We start from the raw sequence: 22,705 nt of genomic DNA, 5'->3' as shown, positions 1-22,705 counted from the left end.
GCCACCCACTGTCCGTTTGAAGTTAAGGGCCTGGAATGTTTTCTCTTCCTTCTTCTTTCTAGTATGAAAGCTGGAGTAAAAACGGCTAAACGGGAGATAGAGAGGGGGTAGCTTTTCAATGGCCCCTTTCCTCCCTGCTCTGCGTAAATTAATGTACAGACCTAACTGGCAGCGTGCGAAAGGAGGAGAGAGGAAGAAGATAAGCCAAACCAGGAAACACAACGGGTCAATTGTGGTTTCAAAGGGACAGAAAAGATGCCTTGGGCTGCCTTCTCCACTCTGATTGAGCAAATCCATTCTGGCCTTCTCCTCCTGATTATAGAACAGGCTACAGGAAGTCTGGGTGAGGCTGGATTCCTGGATTCCAAGGATTAGGGCTTCCCACATGACCACCCAGCCAGCTGGCATATGAAGGAGTTGGGAAGGAGCAGAGCCCTGGCGCCAGTACCTGGTTTGTTATGGACTCGCGGGGGCCCCTGAAGGGTGAATACCACTCTTTGCAGCATATTTTCTGCTGTTTTTTGGGGGGTGGGGTGGGGATTAGGACTGCTGTCCAGGCATGGTTAGATGCTAATTTTACAGACTTCTGCTTCCTCCTGCTGCCCCCTCCTCTTTTACTCGCCACAGCTGATTCCCCCCCCCCCCCAAAAAAAAGCATTTGTATCAGAGCAGTAAAAACAAGCTCCATTTTATTTGTCAAATCATAACCCTGCTATCATTTAGAGGGTTTAAACCAGGGGTTTGCTGGCTGAGGAATTCTGGGAGTTGAAGTCCACAAGTCTTAAAGTTGCCAAGGTTGGACACCCCTGCTTTAAACTCTAGGACTGCACATCATACTCAGCCCATTTGTATTTATTTAATCAGGGTTAGCAAGCAGATTTTGCATTACTAATACATCAGGCAGAACCTTGGAATGCCAATATAATCATGGGGCGGGAGGGGGGGCGGCGCGGGGAGAAAAATTTAAATACACTATCTCGGCAGGGAGGAAGCCATGATAAGTCCCTTAAATTCAGAGTAAGATGCTAACAAGAGGAGACTGCATCAGTTGTTTTCCAAGCATAGTTTGTGTCCTGCACGACAAAAAAAAAAGAACAAGATTTTTAAACATGCAGATAATCAAAGGTTATATTTTAATTCATTATTTCCTCTTTTGGGGATGTCGAGGACTCTTCCAGGTTCTGGAGGCAGAGATTATGGGGGCAGCAGATTTGAATCTAGAAGTGGGGGATCCAGTGGATCCAGAGACTATTATGGAAGTGGGATGAGGTAAGGCGAGGCAGGAGGTGGGGCACGCCCTCCAAGAAAGCATTCTGTGCAACCTGAAATCTTGCAGATTCTGTCTGGGAGCATTAATACTCTACTCGCTATTTTTATCCACATGACAGAGGCCTGATGTTTGAGATCCTCAGCCTAAATCTTTCTCTCAAGCTTCTTTAGCTTGGATTGCTTCCTTGCTTGAAAGCTGCCTATATCTCATTATATGCTTGACCACGCACAAAATAGTGTACAAGAGGGTTAGGCTTTCTGTCCCAAGAGGCTTACTATTTCTGATTTGGCACAGGGAAAGCTCATGGAGGTCAGGGTGTGTAGTTACCAGCATCACCACAATAAAACAAATATAGCAATAAAGTGAGTTACACAATTTGTTTGGTTTCACATTGCATATAACAGTTATGTTACTGGGCCTGGCTAGTCTAGTGAAGAGAAGGACCAAGGGAGACACGATAGCAGTCTTCCAATATTTGAGGGGCTGCCACAGAGAGGAAGGGGTCAAGCTACTTTCCAAGGCACCCGAAGGCCAGACAAGGAATAATGGATGGAAACTGAACAAGGAGAGATTCAACCTGGAAATAAGGAGAAATTTTCTGACAGTGAAAGCAATCAACCAAAGGAACAGCTTGTCCTCGGAAGTTGTGGGAGCACCATCACTTGAGACCTTCAAGAAGAGATTGGATGCCATTTGTCAGAAATGGTGTAGGGTCTCCCGCTTGGGCGGGGGGTTGGACTAGATGACCTACAAGGTCCCTTCCAACTCTGATTATCTGTTATCTGTTATCTTTCCGACAGTGAGGACAATCAACCAATGGAACAGAAGTTGCCCTCGGAAGTTGTGGGAGCATCATCACTTGAGACTTTCAAGAAGAGATTGGACTCCCATCTGTCAGAAATGGTGTAGGGTCTCCTGCTTGGGCAGGGGGTTGGACTAGATGACCTACAAGGTCCCTTCCAACTCTGATTATCTGTTATTTATTTATCTGTTATTTATGTTTATATTATAGTGTAGTTTATTAAGTGTGCAATAGCTTTATCTCTTAAAAAAACCCTAAGATACATACAGCCAAAAACACTTTACATTTAGTCTTCGATATTAAACGACCTGATCATTTAATGACTGCTTGAAGTTACAACAAACCTCCCTCTCTATATCTGCTTCTATTTTTAAAGTTATAATGACTGTATACCCACCCCACCCCACCCTACCCAGGACATATGATCGCATTTTGAGTGCTTGACAACTTGGTCGCCTTTTCGGCTGTACCACAGTTTGGCACTTTTTTTTTGCTGGTTCCAGGTGTTTACTTCTGGTTTCTGGCAAAATATGCCCATTGGGGAAAATGGATTTGTTTAACAGCCCCAGCATTTGCTTAATGACCATTGTGTTTGCTCAATAAAAGCTGCATTTGTTTAATGTCACAAAAAATGTTGAAAAATGGGTCCAGTTCCGTGATGTCTTGACTTACAACCATCATTTCGGGCTCAGTTACGGGCATAAGTTGAGGACTATCTGTATTGCTAACAGGCTAACTATGTTCTGAGCATTCAGCAAGTTGTTATCTTTTTGCCTGGTAATGAAGCAAACAAAATGTTAAAAAGTTATATTTATGTAGTTACTTACCAAGCACATCTAAATTATATTAAAGTAACCAAAATATTTTTACAAACCCCAATGCATGTCACAACTTTTGAGTACCCCTAATGTTTGGAAGTTGAAAGTTGAAAAATTTGACACGCCCTACTAGGGGGGTTGTGAAAAAAAACACACAATATATTTATTAAATTTATATGCTGCCCATTTCCCTGATAAAGCAATTCTAGGTGGCTAGATTTTCTAGCAGAAAAGCCCAACTCTCCGCTGAGAGTTGAGTCTGGACAGATGGCTAAATTCTTCTGGCCAGCCATCAAAATTAACCCCACTCCTAGTCTTGGCCCCATTTCTCATCTCCTGTTAAGAAAGATTATAGTGTACCATTTCTCAACCTCAGCAACCTGAAGACTAAAAGAGCATAGTTGAAACAAAAACAAGATTAACTCGTACAAGTTAAAGGTAAAAAAAATCAAACAGCTAAAAAGTTAGCAAGGATAAAAGTCAAGAATTTTGGAAGTTGTGCCAAAACTGGACGTTAAAGGCTGGATGTGAGATGGAATTAGAAAGCAGGAATCTTGCCTTCTAGGTGAGTTAAGACCTCAACAACCTTGGGTGAGCTCCAGCATAAGGATTTTAGAAGAGGAAGAGACCCAGATATGAAGAGCAGCAAGGAAATAATCCAGGAATAAGTGGCAGGAAGGAAGAAACAACAGAGAACAGAAACTGGATATAATGTGTGTGACACAGTGGAAGGAAGGGGAAGTCAAGCTATCAGGGCTACTGAAGGCAAGGACCAAGGAGTGGCTGAAAAGAAGGAGGACGAGGCGCAGGCGGAGGAAGAGGAGGGTTAGAGAGAGAGAGAGAGGAGGAAGAGAAGGAGGGAAGGGAGAGAAAGGAGTAGGAGAAGGAGAACAATAGGAGAGGAAGAAGAAGACAGGAAGAATGGGAGGGAAAGGAGGAGGAGAAATGAGGAAGAAAGAGGGGAGAGGAGGAGAAGTATAGGAGGGAAAGGTTGAGGAAGAGAAGGAAAATATGGACAAAGAAGGGAAGAGGAAACAAGAAGGAATGGGAGGGAGAGAGAGGAGGAGGAGGAGAAGGAAAAATGAGCTGATTCCTGCAGCATTTTTCTATACCTGTAACAAGGAAGTCTTTTTCCAGAGCCCCAGTGAAAAAGGGGTGATACCCTGTTGGGTTTCATAAGCAAGGCTTTATCCTTGGCTGGCCCTGACCCCATACACAGAATCAAATGGAAAACTTGCACCAGAGATTTTCAAACCTTTTTCAAAACTTTAGGGTGCGTGGACTTCAGCTCCCAGAATTCCCCAGCCAGCATTCTAGAGAACTTCAAGTTCACACACAGTTTTATAAAGTTGGAAAACGCTGGTCTGGATGGCCGTTGCCATTCATACATTCCCCCACCTCACTCCTCCTCCTCCTCCTGCCCCAGTCCAAGGAAGTAGGGGCTGCCCAGCCCACCATGAACTGCCCCCATTAGGAGATTTCTGAGATCTTCTCTTCCCTCGCAAGTGCCAGCCTCCCTCAGAAAACCCGGTCCACTTTGGCAGGATTGCCTGGGGAAACTTAACTTCAGCTCGAAAAGGGGGAGGGGAGAGACAAAAGTTTTTAAAAACTGGACCCAGGGGAGAACATTCCTCCTCTCCGCCCCCCCCCTTCCAGCTGAGGTCAGCTGCTCAGTTTATCTTGTTGACCATATAAGGCTTTTAAAATAGGTTGAGCCAAACTTAGGAATGCAGAGATCTGGCTTTGGGGGTGGGGGGGCACACAGAAAAGGTGTGCTTATTCTCTAGATATAGCAGCTTCTCCAAACTAGGGCAGCCACATGCAATTGCTTGCAAAACCACTGAAGGATAACTCGATGAACAAGATTAATTCTCCAACTACTTTGCTCCCGAAATAGAGCAATTTGTCCGTCCCCCTGCCCTAGTTTTCCGGCACAGGAGGAATAAAAATACAATATGGATACTGGCTGCCATTTATCTCTCTCTCTGTCTCTCTGTCTCTGTCTCTCTCTCTCTCTCTCACACTCACACACACACACACACACTGCCTGGGACAAATGTCTATGGAGATTCTCAGTCATCCAGGTCACACTTGTCCCGAAGCTGCTTTTCAAAAGGCAGCTGGACTTTCTTGGTTTTTTTTTCCCTTGAAAACGTTTTGCTTTTTTTATCCAAGAAATGAAGAAGCTTCTTGGATGAGAAACAAAATGTTTTCAAAGAAAAAAACAAAACAAGAAAGCCTAGTTGCACAGTGGTGGGATTCAATTTTTTTTTTTACTATCGGTTCTGCTTGGTGGGCGTGGCAGGGGAAGGATACTGTAAAATCACCAGTCAGAAGTGGGATTTGCCGGTTCTCCAAACTATTCAAAATTTCCACTACTGGTTCTCCAGAACTGGTCAGAACCTGCTGAATACCCACCTCTGCTTACAGCTCCCTGTGATCAAAATCCAGATGCTTGGCAACTGATCTATATTTATGATGGTTGCACTGTCCCCAGCTCCCCTTGTGATCCCCTTTTGCGACCTTCTGACAAACAAAGTCAATGCGGAAGCCTTGACGTTCACATAAGAATTGTGCTACTAACTTTAACAATGCACTGATTCACTCAACAACTGTGGCAAGGAAAGTCATAAAATGGGGCAAAGTTTACTTAATACGGTTAACTTAGAAATTTTGGGCTCAGTTGTGGTCATAAGTCAAGGACTACCTGTAGTACAGATAACCTCAGTTTTCCCATTCGTTGAAATGAAGCACAGTGCACAGGAATGTGCTAGTCCGATGGAAATCAGTTAAAAGAAAAAAAGGGGGCATGGAAGGGTATTGAATATCTGGTTTGTAATATACAGTCCTCAACTTACAGTCCTCAACCTTCATTTAGTGACTATTCGAAGTGTCAGTAGCCATGCAAACATGGCTTACAGCCCAACCTTACACCACTTTTGCAGCAGGTGTTTGGCCACTGGCATGTACTTACGACAGTCGCAGTGTCCTGGGAGAATGTGATTGCCATTTATGACTTTCCCAGCTGGCTTCCGAAAGCAACGTTGATGGGGGAAGCTGGATTCACTTAATAATTGTCGAGCACAGGAAATCTGCAGCCAAAGCAGTTCAAATGAATATAAATTTAACAGAATAACAGAGCAGCAGAAAAACAGAGTAACAGGATAGCAGAGTTGGAATGGACCTTGGAGGTCTTCTAGTCCAACCCGCTGCTTAAGCAGGAGAGCTTGGACAAGGGGGTTAGACTAGAACAGTGATGGCGAACCTTTTTGTTGTGGTGTGCCAAAAGCGTGCGCATGTGCTGGCACCCACAATGCAATGCAACCTGCTCCCCTGCGCATGCGCACGCAACACACACTCACACTGCCACCCGCTTACCTCCACTGCACATGCACGCATCTCCCAGCTGATTTTCGGCCGGTTTGAGGCCTTTTTCGGCCTCCAAATACCGGAAGTAACGAAACCGGAAGTACGGAAGTGATGAAACGGTCCTGTTTTTTGGCCTGCAAAGGCTGCAGAGGCTTCCCTCGAGCCTCTGGGAGGCCGAAAATCAGCTGGGAGGTGTGCGCATGTGCAGTGCAGGTAAGTTTGGCTGGGGCTCACATGCCCGCACAAATGGCTCTGGGTGCCACCTGTGCCATAGGTTCGCCATCACGGGACTAGAAGTTTATTGAATGCTGTTAATAAACATGAAGCTGATTGCATGCTAACACTCTCTGCAAGAATCTGAACTCCTAATGTCTATGGCAGGGGTGTCAAACTCACGTTCTCACATCGTTGTCACATGATGTATTGGGACGTTTTCCCCCTTCACTAAACTGGGCATAGGTATGGCCAGCGCATGATATGTCATGACCGGGAGTTTGACACCCCTGGTCTATGGAGTTTCTCAGTCATCCAGGTCATGGTTGTCCCAAAGGTCTTTTTCAAGAGGAAATTGGATTTTCTGGGTTTTCTGTTTAGATGTTTCGCTTCTCATCTAAGAAGCTTCTTCAGTTCTGTCTTCAGAATTGAAGAAGCTTCTTGGATGAAAAGTTAAACATCATCAAAGAAAAACAAAGTAAGTCTGGTTGCCTCTTGAAAAAGCACTTTTGGGACTGAATTACTAATGGTTAAAGCAAATTGACAGTAGATAAGAGCGAATGGAATTTAAGGTGGGCTGGATCTAGATCTCTTGTAGACACGAAAGGACACGAGACCAATGGCACGTTTGACCCCTCCCTCAGTCTCAGCCTGGTCATCTCTTACAATGACCTGAGGATTCACTTAACCGTTGCAATGATTCTCTTAACAACTGTGGGAAAAAGATTGTAAAATTGGTCATGACTCAGTTAACAACCACTTTGTTTAACAACAGAAATTCTGGTTCCAATTGGGAGCATACATTGAGGACTGCCTGTAGTACAATTGTGGTACTGTTTGCATTTCAAAAAAATGTTACCCCACCTCAGCAACTGTAAGAATTTAAATTCTGGGTGTTGAAGTCCACACGTCTTAAAGTTGCTGAGATTGAGAAACACGGATGTTCGTTTTGCCAACTTCTTAGCGTTCTGCTCTATGACTCCTCTTCCAGGGTAGGATATTATAACAGAACAAGAGAGTTGGAAGGGACCTCGGAGGTCTTCTAGTCCAACCCTATCGCATTTCAGACAAATGCTTCTCCAATCTCTTCTTAAAAAGGTCCAGTGATGGAGCATTCACAACTTCTGAAGGCAACTCATTCCACTGGTTAATTGTTCTAACTATCAGGAAATTTCTCCTTAGTTCTAGGTTGCTTCTCTCCTTGGTTAGTTTCCACCCATTGTTTCTTGTTCTGCCTTCAGATACTTTGGCAAATAGGTTGACCCCCTCTTCTTTATGGCAGCCCCTCAAATATTGGAACACTGCTATCATGTCACCACTGGTTCTTCTTTTCATTAAATATTAGACATACCCAATTCCAGCAACCATTGGTTTTTTTTTAGCCTCCAATCCCCTGATATCACTGTTGCTCATATCAGTATATCTGGAATGGACACTCTGTCTATAATTCATTGGCAGACACCATAAAAATGGCATTGCGAGTATAATCCTCACTTGTGTGTTCTTCAATGGAATGGACTTCAAACCCCAGAATTCTTAGCAATGGTAGGCTAACTGGAAATTTTAGGAGTTGAAGTTCACATATCTAGAAGGTACCTAAGGTAAAGCTGATGCAAAGTAAGAATAAAGGTGTTTTTTTAAAAATATAAAAATCCTTTCCTTTTCCATTGAGTTTCAGGAAACTTCAGAAAGAAAAAAGTCAGAAATGGTCTTTTTGAAATTGGTCATTTTAAGCACCACCAGAAAAAAAAAAGGCAGAATGCGTCTTTTAAGAATGGCCTGTATCCTGACATTAACAGCAAAGAATCAAAATTAAGCGCAAATTTTGCTGTGATGAATTCTAATATGAAGTCCAGATAAGTGGTTTAAGGCAACCTCAGCAACTTTTAAGACACGTGGACTTCAAGCCCCAGAATTCCCCAGCTGGCAAACCGGCTGGGGAATTCTGGGGCTTGAAGTCCACGTTTGCCGGTTTGCCAGCTGAGGAATTCTGGGAGTTGAAGTCCACACATTGTTCAATTGCCAAAGCTGAGAAATACTGGTTTAAAGGATGCAACCGAAACCGGTACCAAATAACATCCCATCTCAGGAAGGATAAATCTCTGGGTTTAATCCATTGGCCACCCTTATTACAGGATCATATAAAAATATAGACCACCCCGACGAGGAATCTGCCGATTAAACTCTGCTTTTAGCTGGTCGAGCTATTCATCAGCACAGCTCAGCTTTGCGGGCTCTGGAATGATAACAACCAAATCTGACTTCAGTGTTGCCATGGCAACTGCAGTGAGCAGGGCTGGCGAAGAAGCAGCTGTATCTTTGTTTCCTTGGGGGTTTCTGCATACACATGCACACACACACACACACACACACAAACACACACACACACACCCAGAGGGAGGGAGAGAGAGAGGGAGAAAGAGAGAACGACTTGTGTCTACATACATTTTCTGCAAGTTTGCAAGCGAAGATCTTATTATGTTCTGCCCAGCACCCTTAGTTACTGAATTAATTCGCTTTCCAAGTTTCTGAATATTTAAAGCCAAGAAACAATATGTCTACGGAGATTCTCAGCCAACCAGGTGCCCCAAAGATGTTTTTTTTTTTAAAGGCAGCTGGACTTTCTTTTCAGGAAGCTTGAAAGAGGGGTCAAAGAAGCCATCTATGTAAAATAAAATAAAATAAAAAATTGAACAGCCCTCTCTCAACAGAGGGTGGGGGGATAAGACACCACCTGTCTGCTGTTTACCACACAGTCCTTTCAGCAGTTCCAAGAAGGGTCCATTTTTAATATTCAGGTGACCCTGAGGGCACAGATGAACCTCCAAGTGGCTTGAACAACTCTCAGAAAGAGAGCCAATGACCAGAGGACTGCAAGGAGTATAAATCCTTCCATCCTCCACCATTTCGTCAGAACTGAAGAAGCTTCTTGGATGAGATGCGAAAAGTCTTCAAGGAAAAACAAAGAAAGTCCAGGTGCCTTTTGGAAAAAGTACCTCTGGGACAAGAACTCAATAGATTACTAAAAAGATTGGCTTTGCAACCACATAAAAGGCTTTTCCAGATGATGGTGGTAAAAGAAATCCATGAATTGTATTGCCTCTGTCTTTTGAGCCTTATTCTGACCAGAAGTTGGATGCTGCCAGTTCAGACCGGTTCCCCTAAACCAGTTGTTCTGATTCTGCACAGTTCGGACAACCAGCAAATTGGACCGCTGGCTGGCCCCACCCCACCCATTTTTCGGGCTGTTTTCAGACTGTTTTTTCGGTCCAAAACCAGCCCGAAAAACGGCCAAAAACCAGATTGTATTTCAAGAACCAAATTTGCAGCCCACCACTGATTCTGACCCCATAACATGCTCGGCTATCTCTTACCATCTTAATGTGGGCCAAATAAACTGGGGGGTCTTCAAACTTGAGAACTTTAAGACTTGTGGACTTCAACTCCCTGAATTCCTCCTCCAGTCATGCTAACTCAGGAATTCTGGGAGTTGAAATCCACAAGTCTTTAACTTGCCAAGTTTGAAGACCCTTGAAGTAAGCGAAGCTGACTGATGGATCCTTTTCATTTTCCTCTCCGCCAAACAACACCTACTGTTGAGGGAAAGAGCCGTCCATCAATCTCGTTAAAGAGCCATCTATCCTTAAATGTGACACAGATATCTCTAGATAGGTAGCTTGCTGGACTAACAAGTATAGGTAGTCCTCGACTTATGACCACAATTGTGGCCAGAATTTTTGTTGCTGAACAATGCGATTGTTAAGGGATTCGTGCCCGGATTTATGACCTTTTATGCTGTGGTTGTTAAGTGAATATCCTACAGTTGTTAAGTGAGTCATGCAGTTGTTAAGTGGATCCGGTTTCACCCATTTGTCTTGGAAGTTGGCTGGGGAGGTTGCAAACGGTGATCAGAGGACTGCTGGATGCTGCAACTTTTCCAAGGGTGAGCCTCTGGCCAAGAGCCCAAATTATAAATTGTAGCTGGTTGTAAATCACATTTTTTGGCACTGTCACTATAGGTAGTCCTCGACTTACCATCATTCCTCTGGAGACTATTCGAAGTTACAACAGCACTGATAAAAGTGACTTAGGACCATTTTTCACACTTACGACTGTTGCAGCATCCCCATGGTCATGTGATCAAAATTCAGATGCTTGGCAACTGGCATGTACTTATGACAGTTGCAGTGTCCCGGGGTCACGCGATCCCCTTTTACGACCTCTGACAAGCAAAGTCCATGGAGAAGACAGATTCAATTTAACAACTGTGTTAATAACTTAACAACTGGACAGATCCACTTAACAATTGTAGCAAAAAAAGTTGTAAAATGGGGTCAAAACTCACTTAACAACTGTCTTGCTTGGCAATAGAAATTTTGGGCTCAATTGTGGTTGTACATCGAGGACTACCTGTACTTCAAACGGTTGCTAAACCAATACAGGTAGTCCTCGATTTACGACCAGTGATTTAAGGAATCATTCAAAGATAAGACAGATCTGAATAAGGGGATTTACAACCTAGATCTTTACAATCTTGAGAAGGGATCAGATTTCACTCTGTTCCCCCACCTCCCCAAATTCCTGCTCCCTGGGAAATATGCCAATTTAAAACATCTTCAGGTTACAGATTAACAGGGTTGGAAGGGACTGTGTAGGTCATCTAGTCCAACCCGCCGCCCAAGCAGGAAACCCTACACCATTTCTGTCCAGTCTCTTCTTGAAAAGCCTCCAGGGATGAAGCTCCGAAGCTTTTCTGAACAACTTCTGAAGGCAACTTCAGAAAGGAAGTTTCATTGGTTGATTGTCCTCACTGTCAGAAAATTTCTCTTTATTTCCATCTCTCCTTGTTCAGTTTCCATCCATTATTCCTTGTCTGGCCTTCGGGTGCTTTAGAAAATAGCTTGACCCCTTCCTCCTCTCTGTGGCAGCCCCTCAAATATTGGAAGACTGCTATCCTGTCTCCCCTGGTCCTTCTCTTCACTAGACTAGCCAGGCCCAGTTCCTGCAACCGTTCATCGTATGTTTTAGTCTCCAGTCCCCTCATCATCCTGGTTGCTCTTCTCTGCACTTTTTCTAGAGTCTCAACCTCTTTTTTATAGTGTGGTGACCAAAACTGGATGCAGGACTCTAGGTGTGGTCTTACTAAGGCTTTATAGAGTGGCATTAGTACCTCCCTTGATCTTGATTGTATCCCTCCGTTAATGCATCTTAGGATCTTCAGCAACATTTAATTTCAAGGTCATCCTCAGAGGCTGCATAAACACACAACTTAATATCAATTGTAAGACAGATGGACAGACAGATGATTTACAAACATTTCCTTTGGACCAACACAAAGCATAACTTTTCCAAACCTTAAGATCAGAATTTCCATTGCTAAGCTAAAAGGATCGTTAGGTGAGTCGCGTCTGATTTTGTCACTGTGGTTGTTAAGTGCATCGCTGCTGTTGTTAAGTGAACCATGTGGTCACTAAGTGAATCCGACTTTCTCCATTGACTGCTTATTGGAAGCTGGCTGGGATGGGCACGAATAGTGATCACGTGACCTCAAGGGGTTGCAACTACCCTAAGTACATGCCAGTTGCTAGGCACCCAAATTTTGATCATGTAACCTTAGGGATGTCACGACAGTCATTAACCAGTGAGGACTGGTTGTAAGTTATGGTTTTTTTTAGTGTTATTGCAGCTTCAAACGGTCACTAAACAAATGGTCATAACTTGAGGACTACCTGTCACCAATATTTTTGATGACTGTGTCTGTTTTAGGTTTCTCTTTGCTGCGCTCTAGTGGCCGTCTGAAGGGTTGCGACTAGAATAGCCCCAGAGACTAGAAGGCCAATCTGGACCTTGCTGAATGCAAAAAAAAACAACTAAGAAGAAATTTAAAGACTGGTTGAAGGCGCCACCTGGTGTTCAGAATATGAAGCACATTTTAAATTCAATGCTCAAAAATGGCTGGAGACATTAAGTTAGGGTGGTGCCACTCAAGTCAGGTTTAACCTTGGTGAGTGCATGGAGAAGAGCTTTGAGTATTTCTCAACCTTGGCAACTTGAAGGTGGGTGGACTTCAACTCCCAGAATTCCCCAGCCAGGTCTTAAAGTTCCCAAGGTTGGACATCCCCGATTTAGAGTGTTAGGTGTTCCCCATCCATGCTGGCTGGGGAATTCTGGGAGTTGAAGTCCACCCATCTTCAAGCTGCCAAGGTTGACAAATGCTGCTGTAATCAGCTGGGACTCAATGGGAGGCAGAGAATATATTGGGGTTGGCGGGGCCAGTCAGAGGTGGTTTTCGCCGGTTGTCCGAACTGCTCCAAATTTCTGCTACTGGTTCTCCAGAACTGGTCAGTACCTGCTGAATACCACCTCTGATTTATCCTCTTTCTCAAATGTTCAACTTTCAAAGCCATAAATTATCAACAAGAACACTATATTTAATTATTCTGATCTTTGGCGTCACAGAAATATCTTCACTCTTCATTATCTTGTCTGTTCTGTCCTTGCCTTCTCCCCTGAAGATTAATGTCTCCTTGAATTCTCCAGCGCATGGATTTTATCTTCCTGTTTTTTTATCTTCATCTGTTCTTGCGCAGAAGAAAATAAAACTTAAATTACTATCAACATTGAGTTCACCAAGCACCCTGCTATACCGCATGAGGCCTTCTTCCTATTTCAACATCAAATGTACGTTTTTCACTTTCTCTTTTTACTTTCCTGGTGCGTTCCTCTAAGTCTTCCTTACTTTGGGCTAACTAATTTCTGCTGCATGCTGCTACAAGGAGGACTCAACTTACAACCATTCGTTTAGTGACCTTTCAAAACTACAGCAGCAGTGGGGGGGAAAAAGGACTCATGACCATTTTTTCATACTTATGATTGTTGCAGCATCTCCATGGTCCCGTGATCAAAATTCAGAGACTTGGCAACTGGCATGTACTTATGACGGCTGCCGTGTCCTGGGGTCACGTGATCCCCTTTTGCGACCTTCCATCAAGCAAAGTCAGCGGGGAGGCCAGATTCACTTAACAACCGGGTGACTAGGTTAACAATGGCAGTAATTCACAACAGCGGCGGAAACAAAGGTCATAAAATGGAACAAAGCTCACTTGCTTAGCAATGGAAATTTTGGAGTCAATTATGATCGTACGTCAAGGACTACTTGTGGTCCTTGACTTATGACTGGTTGTGAACATTCAGGGTTATGACAGACCTAGTTTGAGGCTACTTAGTTCAGTAGTTTGGTAATTTAAACTTTATATGACCTTTTCCTTATTTTGTATGAGTATACAGTCTGATCTTGCAAATTCTAGGCCACCCAGCCTTCTCTAATTGTTAATATAGTCTTGTTTTCCCTTCTCCTCTCCTCCTCTCCTCTTCTCCCCTCCCTTCTTCCTCTCCTCCCATATCCTCCCCTCCTCCCATACCCTCCCCACTCTCCTCCACCCTCCCCTGCCCTCCTCTCTTTTCCTCTCCTGCAGCTTTGAGTGGTCAAATAGCCCTTTCATCTGTCCCTGTGCTTCCCTGTTCGACAGCTGGAGTGAGATCCTGCACAGATCTCTGTCTGCAAGCATTTCTGTTTCTCCTACCATCCCATTTGCAAAGAGCGGGCTCAGCCCTTAGGTTCTCCACTATAGGTTCCCCACGGGGCTTAATCCTCCCCCCCACCATTCTGTTTAATATCTGTCTGAAGCTGCTGGGTGAGTCCTCCATCAGTTCAGGATGAGGCAGCATCCAATATACGGATGATGCCGAACTGGACATTTTCGCCCTAAATCCAGCAGGAGACGGAGTGGACATTTTAGCCTGGTATCTGGAGGCTATCAGATACAGAAGTGGAATTCAGCAGGTTCTGACAGGTCCCAGAGAACCAGTAGCGGAAATTTTGAGTAGTTCGGAAAACCGGCAAATCCCACCTCTGGCTGGCCCCATATATTCTCTGCCTCCCGAGTCCCAGCTGATCCTACTGGGTCTCCTTTGGTTGCCCTGCACAGGAGAACGGAGCTGGAAAGCAGGTTAGTGGGGTGGGGAAGGAGTGGGGATTTTGCAATATCCTTCCCCTGCCACGCCCACCAAGCTACACCCATACAACCGGTAGTAAAACTTTTTGAATCCCACCACTGGGGAGGAACAGTCCCAGCCTGGGCCAAGGCCAGAGAGGGTGACTTTCTGGGATGGTTGTGGATGGGGTTGTGCTCCCGCTAAAAGAAGGCCTGCAAATTAAGAAGCGACCCCCCCCCCTTGCTCCACAACCCCTGCACATCTTGTTACCCTCCCTTCCCATCTTTTAACTATATTTCATCTTGATCTGGACTTCTATTTTTAATTTTTTAAAAGTTATTTATGTGGTAGGATTTTAATGTTGGAAGCCACCCAGGGTCGTTTGCTACAATGAAGGCCCACTACTGGGCTGCGGTCTATTCGGAACCGGGCTGCACACGCGGCGGGTGAGCAGGTGCACATGCGTGTTTACCTTGCACAAGCAGTGGCGTTTTTGCGCCCGCCTGCCACTCATAATGAACTATCCCCCCTCTCCTCCTTCCCTCCGTCATTAAACGGGGCAAAAAACTCCACTTAACAAATGTCTCGGCAACAGAAACGTTGGGCTCAGTTGCGGACTGCTCTGTGACTTCCTCCATTGAGTACAAAACACAACAACGGCAGTGAGATACTCAACAGCTGCAGTGACTCGCTTAACCCTTGTGGCAAGAAAGGTCGTAAAATGGGACAAGACAGTCATAAGTCACTTTTTCAGTGTAATTATAACTTTGAACGGTCAGCAAACAAACGGTTGTAAGTCCAGCACTCCCTGTAACTTGCCTTAATGCTAGTCTGATGGATAATACAGAATGTTATGTCTTCCATTGCTTTCAAGCATCCTGTTGTGCCCCTGTCGGGGTCTGAATCAGAGAAGGAAGCCGAACAGCTGACAGGGAGTGGGAGGGTGGCTCCGTTGGCTGTGGAGGAAACTGGGGAACGGCAAAGTCAGGCTGGGCAGAGCAGGGAAGAGGTAGAACAAGGGAGAGGGAATTCAGAATTCAGAGGAAGACCCAGGCCCACTCCCCTCTTCATCCTAGGGCACGCAGGGAGGAACAGAGAAAAGAGCAATGTGGGTTGCGTGGCTTACGGGGAAGGAAAGGGCCCTGATTCCCTTCATTAGCTACAGCTGGGAATACAGTTTATAAAAAAGGCAAGTTGCGTGCGGCAGGCTGTTGGGAGCAAACGTGACTTTATCTTGTATTGTCGTGGCTTATCTGTGTTCCTGTGTGAGTTTTGATGTGCTTTCAAGTCTGAAATTTTTGCTCCTGCCCTGCCAAATTAATTACTTCAGTTTGGCTTGTTTGAACTTTAAGTTACAGTTTGTGTTTACCTTGTTTTGGACTAAATTTTCTGCAGTCAAAGGCTGTTTCTGGGAGAGTTTTTCTCCAGCCAGAAGGTAACCTGGACATTGGGGGCAAAGATAATAAAGGGACTCTTATTGATTATCTGACTGTGTTGCCTTTGTGCCACGCCCCTTTGGGTCATCACACATCCATGCTTTTTCTTATAACTGGATTGTTTCAAGGCATTGATCATACTTAGGTAGTCCTACCATCAGGTTTTCAGAGATAGCCCTAATTAAATCATGAGTTTCGAGCCAAGCTCCCAAAAAACTCAAAAGATTTATTAGGAGCAACATGCCGGCATTAACCTAAATGAAGCCAACTCTGGAATACCTATTTCACAGTCACCCGTGAGCCTATTCCACCCCCCCAGTGGATGTATCATAAATCAGATTCTCCAGTGAAGCACGTTAATGAGCCGGGTGTCATCAATCACATTCTCCAATAAAGAATTTTCTTGGCCAGAAGTCGCCTAGCTACAATCTTTTTAAGATAATGGTGGAATGTACTTCTGGTTTTACTGCTGTACTGCTCCTTCAGACCCCACCTCCTTGTTTACCTGAAAACAGGCATAGGAATGTTTTACAAGCTGACACCTACCTGACTTGGGACCATTGTATCATTAAGACGGATTAACTCAGGTAGAGTCTGCCTGACCCGGGCACCCCCATAAGGATAAACTGATGAAAGTCTCTATTTTGGGAGACATTTGGCCAAATGGGACATGAATGCTGGTATTTGTCCTGGGGCCTCTTGGGATCAACTTGCCCTCAGAACCCAGAGCCACCCTTCTCGCCTTCTGAAAAATGAATCGAGCTTTTATAACACATCTGGGTGTTGGCTATTGTTCCAAGCGGCGTATGATGTCACAAATGTCATTTTTGGAAGTATTTATTATTTTATATGACGGTTCTATTGTTTTACTGGTTCGCTGATAACAGCAAAGAGCAGGGAAGAGTGGAGTTGGTACCCAAGCAGCTCTCGGTAAATAAATTTAGCATACATAAACGGCAGGAATCTAAAGAATGTAAAACTAATCGGAGGGTACCTCTAACCTTGCCAAGCTGACATAAGGCAACCTCTCTCATTGTGTCGCTTCTCAGGTTCCCTTTGTGCCCCAGTTAAACAAATTAAATCTGTTCCTTACAGCGATCTTACATTCCGATTACATGTCCTCCAGATCAAATCTTGTTGGCACACCTGTTCTCTTTTCTACATTTCACCTGTACAGGGAGAACAAATGCATTCCTGAATCGAGAGATTACACACCAGAATCATGTGAGAAAATCTCACCTGGATTTTCTCCTTGCTTAAAACAGCAGGCTCCAACCTTTGGCTTGGTGGACTGGCAGAGACGGGGAGAGGGGAGAAGGAATGTTTTTGCATGCGCGCACTGCTTTCACAAATGCAGCTTTATGCACGCTCACTCATCACTTCTGGGGCCCAGCATTGGATCGGGACAGGGGGTTGGGGATCCCTGGCTTAAAATTAAGCATGTGGAAAAACAAACTCAATTTGGAGCAGGCCTATGGTTGAAGGAAGCTAATGTCCCTTCCTGCCCTTTCTCTTATTTAAACCCTGCCCCTTTTCTAAGAAAGTTGGACTATAAGAAAGGCTGAGCGCCAAAGAATGGAGGCCTTTGAACTCTGGTGCTGGAGAAGACTCCTACGAGTCCCTTGGACTGCAAGGCGATCCAACTGGTCAGTCCCAGAGGAGATCAACCCTGACTGCTCTTTAGAAGGCCAGATCCTGAAGTTGAAACTCAAAGACTTTGGCCACCTAATGAGAAAGAAGGACTCCCTGGAGAAGAGGCTCATGCTGGGAACGATTGAGGGCAATAGAAGAAGAAGAGGACGGCAGAGAATGAGATGGCTGGAGGGAGTCACTGAAGCAGTCGGCGTGAGCTTAAATGGACTCCGGAGGATGGTAGAGGACAGGAAGGCCTGGAGGAACATTGTCCATGAGGTCACGATGGGTCGGACACAACTTCGCAACTAACAACAACAGCCACCCCTTTCTAACTGGTAGGGGACACAGCAAAATTCAATGACCAAGAGAAGGGGGTCTTCAAACTTGACAGCTTTTAAGACTTGTGGACTTCAACTCCAAGAATTCCTCCTCTGGTCAGGTTAGCTCAGGAATTCTGGGAGTTGAAGTCCATAAGTCTTAAACCTGCCAAGTTTGAAGACCAAGAGCAAGAGTCTCCAAACTTGGCAATTATAAGACTGGCTGGAGAATTCTGGGAGTTGAAGTCCACCTATCTTAAAGTCGCCAAGGTTGAGAAACCTTGATGTAAATAATTGACCGTCTCAATTCCCTCTTCTCATCAGCTACCTGAAAGGGCTCTTGAGCATCTTCAAGAGAGACTAGGCAGATGGCCGCACCCCAGATCTTAGACAATGTCAGAGGCAGACATTTCTGGAGGAGAGGAACTGATGCAGAGCTGGTATTCAGCAGGTTCTGACCAGTTCTGGAGAACCGGTAGCAGAAATTTTGAGTAGTTTGGAGAACCGGCAAATCCCACCTCTGACTGGCCCCGCCAACCCCATCTATTCTCTGCCTCCCGAGTCCCAGCTGATTGGCTGGGTCTTCTTTGGTTGCCCTGCACAGGAGAACAGAGCTGGAAAGCAGGTTAGTGGAGTGGGGAGGGAATGGGGATTTTGCAGAATCCTTCCCCTGCCACGCCCACCAAGCCACACTATGCTCACCAAGCTATGCCCACAGAACCAGTAGTAAAAAAATTTGAATCCCATCACTGGACTGATGGTTTCATACAACACCCATACAACCAGGCTAAAATGTGGTTGGCCTGTTTGTGGTTCAGCAGGCGGAAACATAGGCACCCAAGTGGGTAAGTGGGTAGAAGAATCCTGGTGGCGCAGTGGTTAGAATGCAGCATTGCAGGGTAATTCTGCCAACTGCCAGGAGTTCGATCCTGATCGGCTCAAGGTTGACTCAGCCTTTCATTCTTCTTACAACAATTCATTTAGTGACCGTTCAAAATTAAAACAGCACTGAAAAAGTGACGTATGACTGTTTTTCACACTTACGACCATCACAGCATTCCCCATGGTCGCATGAACTAAATTCAGACTTTTCGCAACCGGTTCATATTTACGACGGTTCCATTTTTTGCGACCTTCTGACAAAGTCAGTGGGGAATCCAGTTTTAACTTAACAACCATTTTACTAACCTAACAAACACAATGATTCACTTAACAGCTGCGGCAGGTCAAAACTGTTAAGTGGGTCAAAACTCACTTAACAAATGTTTCAGGTAGCAACATTTTGGGCTCAATTGTAGTCCTAACTCAAGGACCACCTGTACTTTGCACTTAATTGTTTCATAGTTTTTTCAATCATTTTCAACTTAGCTTATTTTTAAAGCAAGAAAAATTGAGAACATCCAAACAAATAGTAAAACACAGTTTTATCACAGAACATGAAAATCATTCAGATTCTCCCTAAATAACTGTTTTTCAATTGAATTAAATATTTATGCTTTGAGCACTATCTCTTCGGTATTATGCTTTTATTGCTTAATAAAGAACTTTTGAGGGAAAAACAGAATATATGTATTTACAGCCTGCATTATGTAAATTTCTTTTATTATACTGGAGGACGAAAATAATATAGAGGGGGACTTTTTGTTTCAAGAGTACAGCTAAATTTTGCTCATTAAAACCGAAAGCTCTGAAACCACCTGAAAACCAATAACACAATTACCAATTAGGATTTTCCCAGAGCAAACATTGCACATCAGGGATTATAAATCATTCCTTGAATGTTTCATTTGATGCTCCATTTAGCTGCAGAACACAGGTAGCCTTCAACTTACAACAGTTCATTTAGTGACCATTCAAAGTTACAACGGCACTGAAAAAAGTGACGAATAGAATAAAATAAAAGAGAAGAGAATACAGAATAGCAACAGAACACGAGAGGAGAGCAGAGGATAGGATAGGATAGGATAATAGTATAGAATAGAATTTAGAATAGAATAGAATAGAATAGAATAGAAAATATGGAATGGAACAGAACAGAACACAACAAAATAGGAAAGAATGGAATGGAATGGAATGGAATGGAATGGAATGGAATGGAATAGAATAGAATAGAATAGAATAGAATAGAATAGAATAGAATAGAATAGAATAGAATAGAATAGAATAGAATAGAATAGCAGAGTTGGAACGGACCTTGGAGGTCTTATAATCCAACCTCCTGCTTGGGCAGGAAACCCTGTACCATGACTATTATGACTGTTTTTCACATTATGACCATTGTAGCATCCCCATGTCACATGGTCAAAATTGAGATGTTTCATACCTGACTCATATTTATGACGGTTGCAGTGTCCTGGGGTCATGTGATTTCCCCCTCTGACAAGCAAAGTCAATGGGGAAGCCAGATTCAATTAACAATCATGTTACTAACCTAACAACTGCAGTGATTCGCTTAACAAATGTGGCAAGAAAGGCCATAAAATGGAGCAAAGTTCCCTTCACAGATGTCTCACTTAGCAACAGAAATTTTGGGCTCCATTGTGATCGTAAGTCTACCTATATACTGAACGAGTGCAATGCCGGAAAAAAAAAAATCCAAGATGGTCAAGAATTTAAAGTAGACTTTTGGCAATCAAAATTTTCCCCTGCCACCACCCTGCATAACTCAATTATTGAAATTCCGTTTCTGAAAATCAGTTGAATTACCGCTGCACAAAGATTTAATTCTCACCTCTGCAGGCGCTGGGTGTAAAATGTATCACAAGGAGCAGAAATGGCAGACCTGGTTACCTGGTCGAGCTCTGTTGCTCCAGCCATCTTTATCCCAACCTGGTTCCCTCCAGATGTGGTGGCGGATGGCTTTCCTTCCTTTCCACTTGTACTGCTGCTGCCTGGGAATAATGCAAAACATCTGGGAGGCATCAAGTTGGGGGAAGAGACGGGAATTTTTCCCCATCCATTTTACTGATCCTTTTGAGGCGTGGAATTCAGGCCTGAGGCTCACTGCTTCTTCAGTTCCCAGGGCTGGGCTGCTGGGGGGTTCGGGAGAGCCCCCAAATCCTACTCTTGGTTGGCCCCGCCCACCCTGCCCCTCCCCTCCCAGGAGTCGCCACGCGGCCTGTTTTGGATTGCAGGTAAGCGCAGGGCACACATGGAGGCTCGGGAAGGGTGAAAAATGGGCCTCCCGGAAGTTCAGAAAGGCCAGAAATGGGCCTGTTTCTGGTTTCCAGAGAGCCTCCGGAGCCTGGGGAGGCCGTTTTCATCCTCCCAGAGGCTCAAGGAAAGCCTCCGGAGCCCGGGGAGGGCAAAAATGCCACCCCCACCCCCAATTGTGGTGCAGGAGGCCGACTAGGCCACGCCCATCATGGCCACGCCCACCCAGCAACCAAGAAGAGAACGCTTTGCTAAAATGTTTGAAGCCCACCCCTGGGTTCATCCAACAGGCATCATTCTACAGGTAGTTCTCCACTTACGGCCACTTGTTAGTGACCATTTGACGTTATAATGGCACTGAAAAAAAACTTTAGTTTAGTTTATGGTCATTGCCCCTCGTACAACACAATTAAATGAAAGAAGGAGCGCCCAGCCACAGCATCCATGTGCGCAGCCATCTTGGAAAGTGACCTGTGACCAATCCCTGCCCTTACAATCCCTCCAGTATCCGCATGGTCCTGTGGTCAAAATCCAGGCGCTTGGAAATTGGCGTGTATTTACGATGGTTGCAGCTTCTCTGGATCACAAGATCATCTTCTGCAACCTTGCCAGCTTGCTTTCCATCAGCAAAGTCAATGGGAAAATGCTGGATTCGCTTAACGGCCACAGGATTCACTTAACAACAGCAATGATTTGCTTAACAACCAGGTGAAAACAGGTCATAAAACTGGGTGCAGCTCACTTAACAACTGCCTTGTTGAGTAACTGAAATCCTGGCCTCGATTATAGCTATAAGCTGAGGACTAACTTACACACCCGAGCGAAGAAAATCCCAGTTGGAAAATAGGGCAGGATGAGCAGTTCCTAATTGTAAATCTAAAATGGAGGATCAGAACCCAGGATTCCATAGCTCACTTTATTAAGAGATGTGTCAATGCAGATAGTCCTCAATTTACGACATTGGTTTAACCACTGCTGAAACTGAAGGTGACTTCTGATCAAGTGGTGGTATTCAAAAATTTTTACTACTAGTTCTGTGGGTGTGGCTTGGTGGGCGTGGCAGGGGAAGGTTACTGCAAAATCCCATTCCCTCCCCACCCCACTGACCTGCTTTCCAGCTCCATTCTCCTGTGCAGGGCAACCAAAGGAGACCCAGCCGATCAGCTGGGACTCAATGGGAGGCAGAGAATAGATGGGGGTGGGGCCAGTCCGAGGTAGGATTTGCCGTTTCTCCGAACTACTCCAAATTTTCTACTGGTTCTCCAGAACCTGTCAGAACTGGCTGAATACCACCTCTGCTTCTGACCAGTCCTTGCACTTATGACTGCCACAGCCTCCTGTGGTCATGCGATCAAAAATTTCAAGGGCTTGGCAACCAGCAATTTTTTTATGTTGGTTGCAAAGTCTCCGAATCTCATGATCTCCGTTTAGGATCTTCTCAGATTTCTGACAAGCAAAGCCAATGGGGGAAGCTGGATTTGCTCAACGAACCCAGCAAAATAGGTTGTAAAACTGGGTTCAACTCACTTAATAATTGCATTGCTTAACTATAGAAGTTCGGGTGCCAACTGTGGTCACAAGTTAAGGACCACCTGTAGGGAATTCCTTTTCATCTCTCTTTGGAGGTTAATTGTGTAGAAGCTCCATATCAAGCATTAATCCCCTTAGGGCTGGTTTTACAGGACACTAATCTTAGA

At 44.6% G+C, this 22,705-nt stretch overlaps 1 long non-coding RNA gene across 2 annotated transcripts in view; it reads left to right on the top strand.

Annotated features, from left to right (window-relative positions):
* Window positions 1–386: 386 nt before the first annotated feature.
* LOC148133542 (uncharacterized) overlaps window positions 387–22,705 on the top strand; it is a 726,392-nt gene continuing 704,073 nt past the window's right edge. Inside the window, exons 1-3 of one of the 2 annotated variants that reach the window (XR_015746970.1) lie at window positions 387–483; window positions 1,179–1,269; window positions 2,071–2,927. This is a non-coding gene — a long non-coding RNA (uncharacterized LOC148133542). Of the gene's footprint in view, window positions 484–1,178; window positions 1,270–2,070; window positions 2,928–22,705 lie in introns of those variants that run through there. The other variant, XR_015746969.1, reaches the window with a different exon arrangement.

Source organism: Notechis scutatus, chromosome 1 (genome assembly GCF_049901735.1).
Source record: "Notechis scutatus isolate UNSWTSFEM ecotype Mainland chromosome 1, rNotScu1.2, whole genome shotgun sequence".
In the NCBI taxonomy this organism is placed as follows: Eukaryota; Metazoa; Chordata; class Lepidosauria; order Squamata; family Elapidae; genus Notechis; species Notechis scutatus.
The sequence above is the reverse complement of the archived record's forward strand: the minus strand, read 5'-3'. Positions and strand labels throughout refer to the sequence as shown.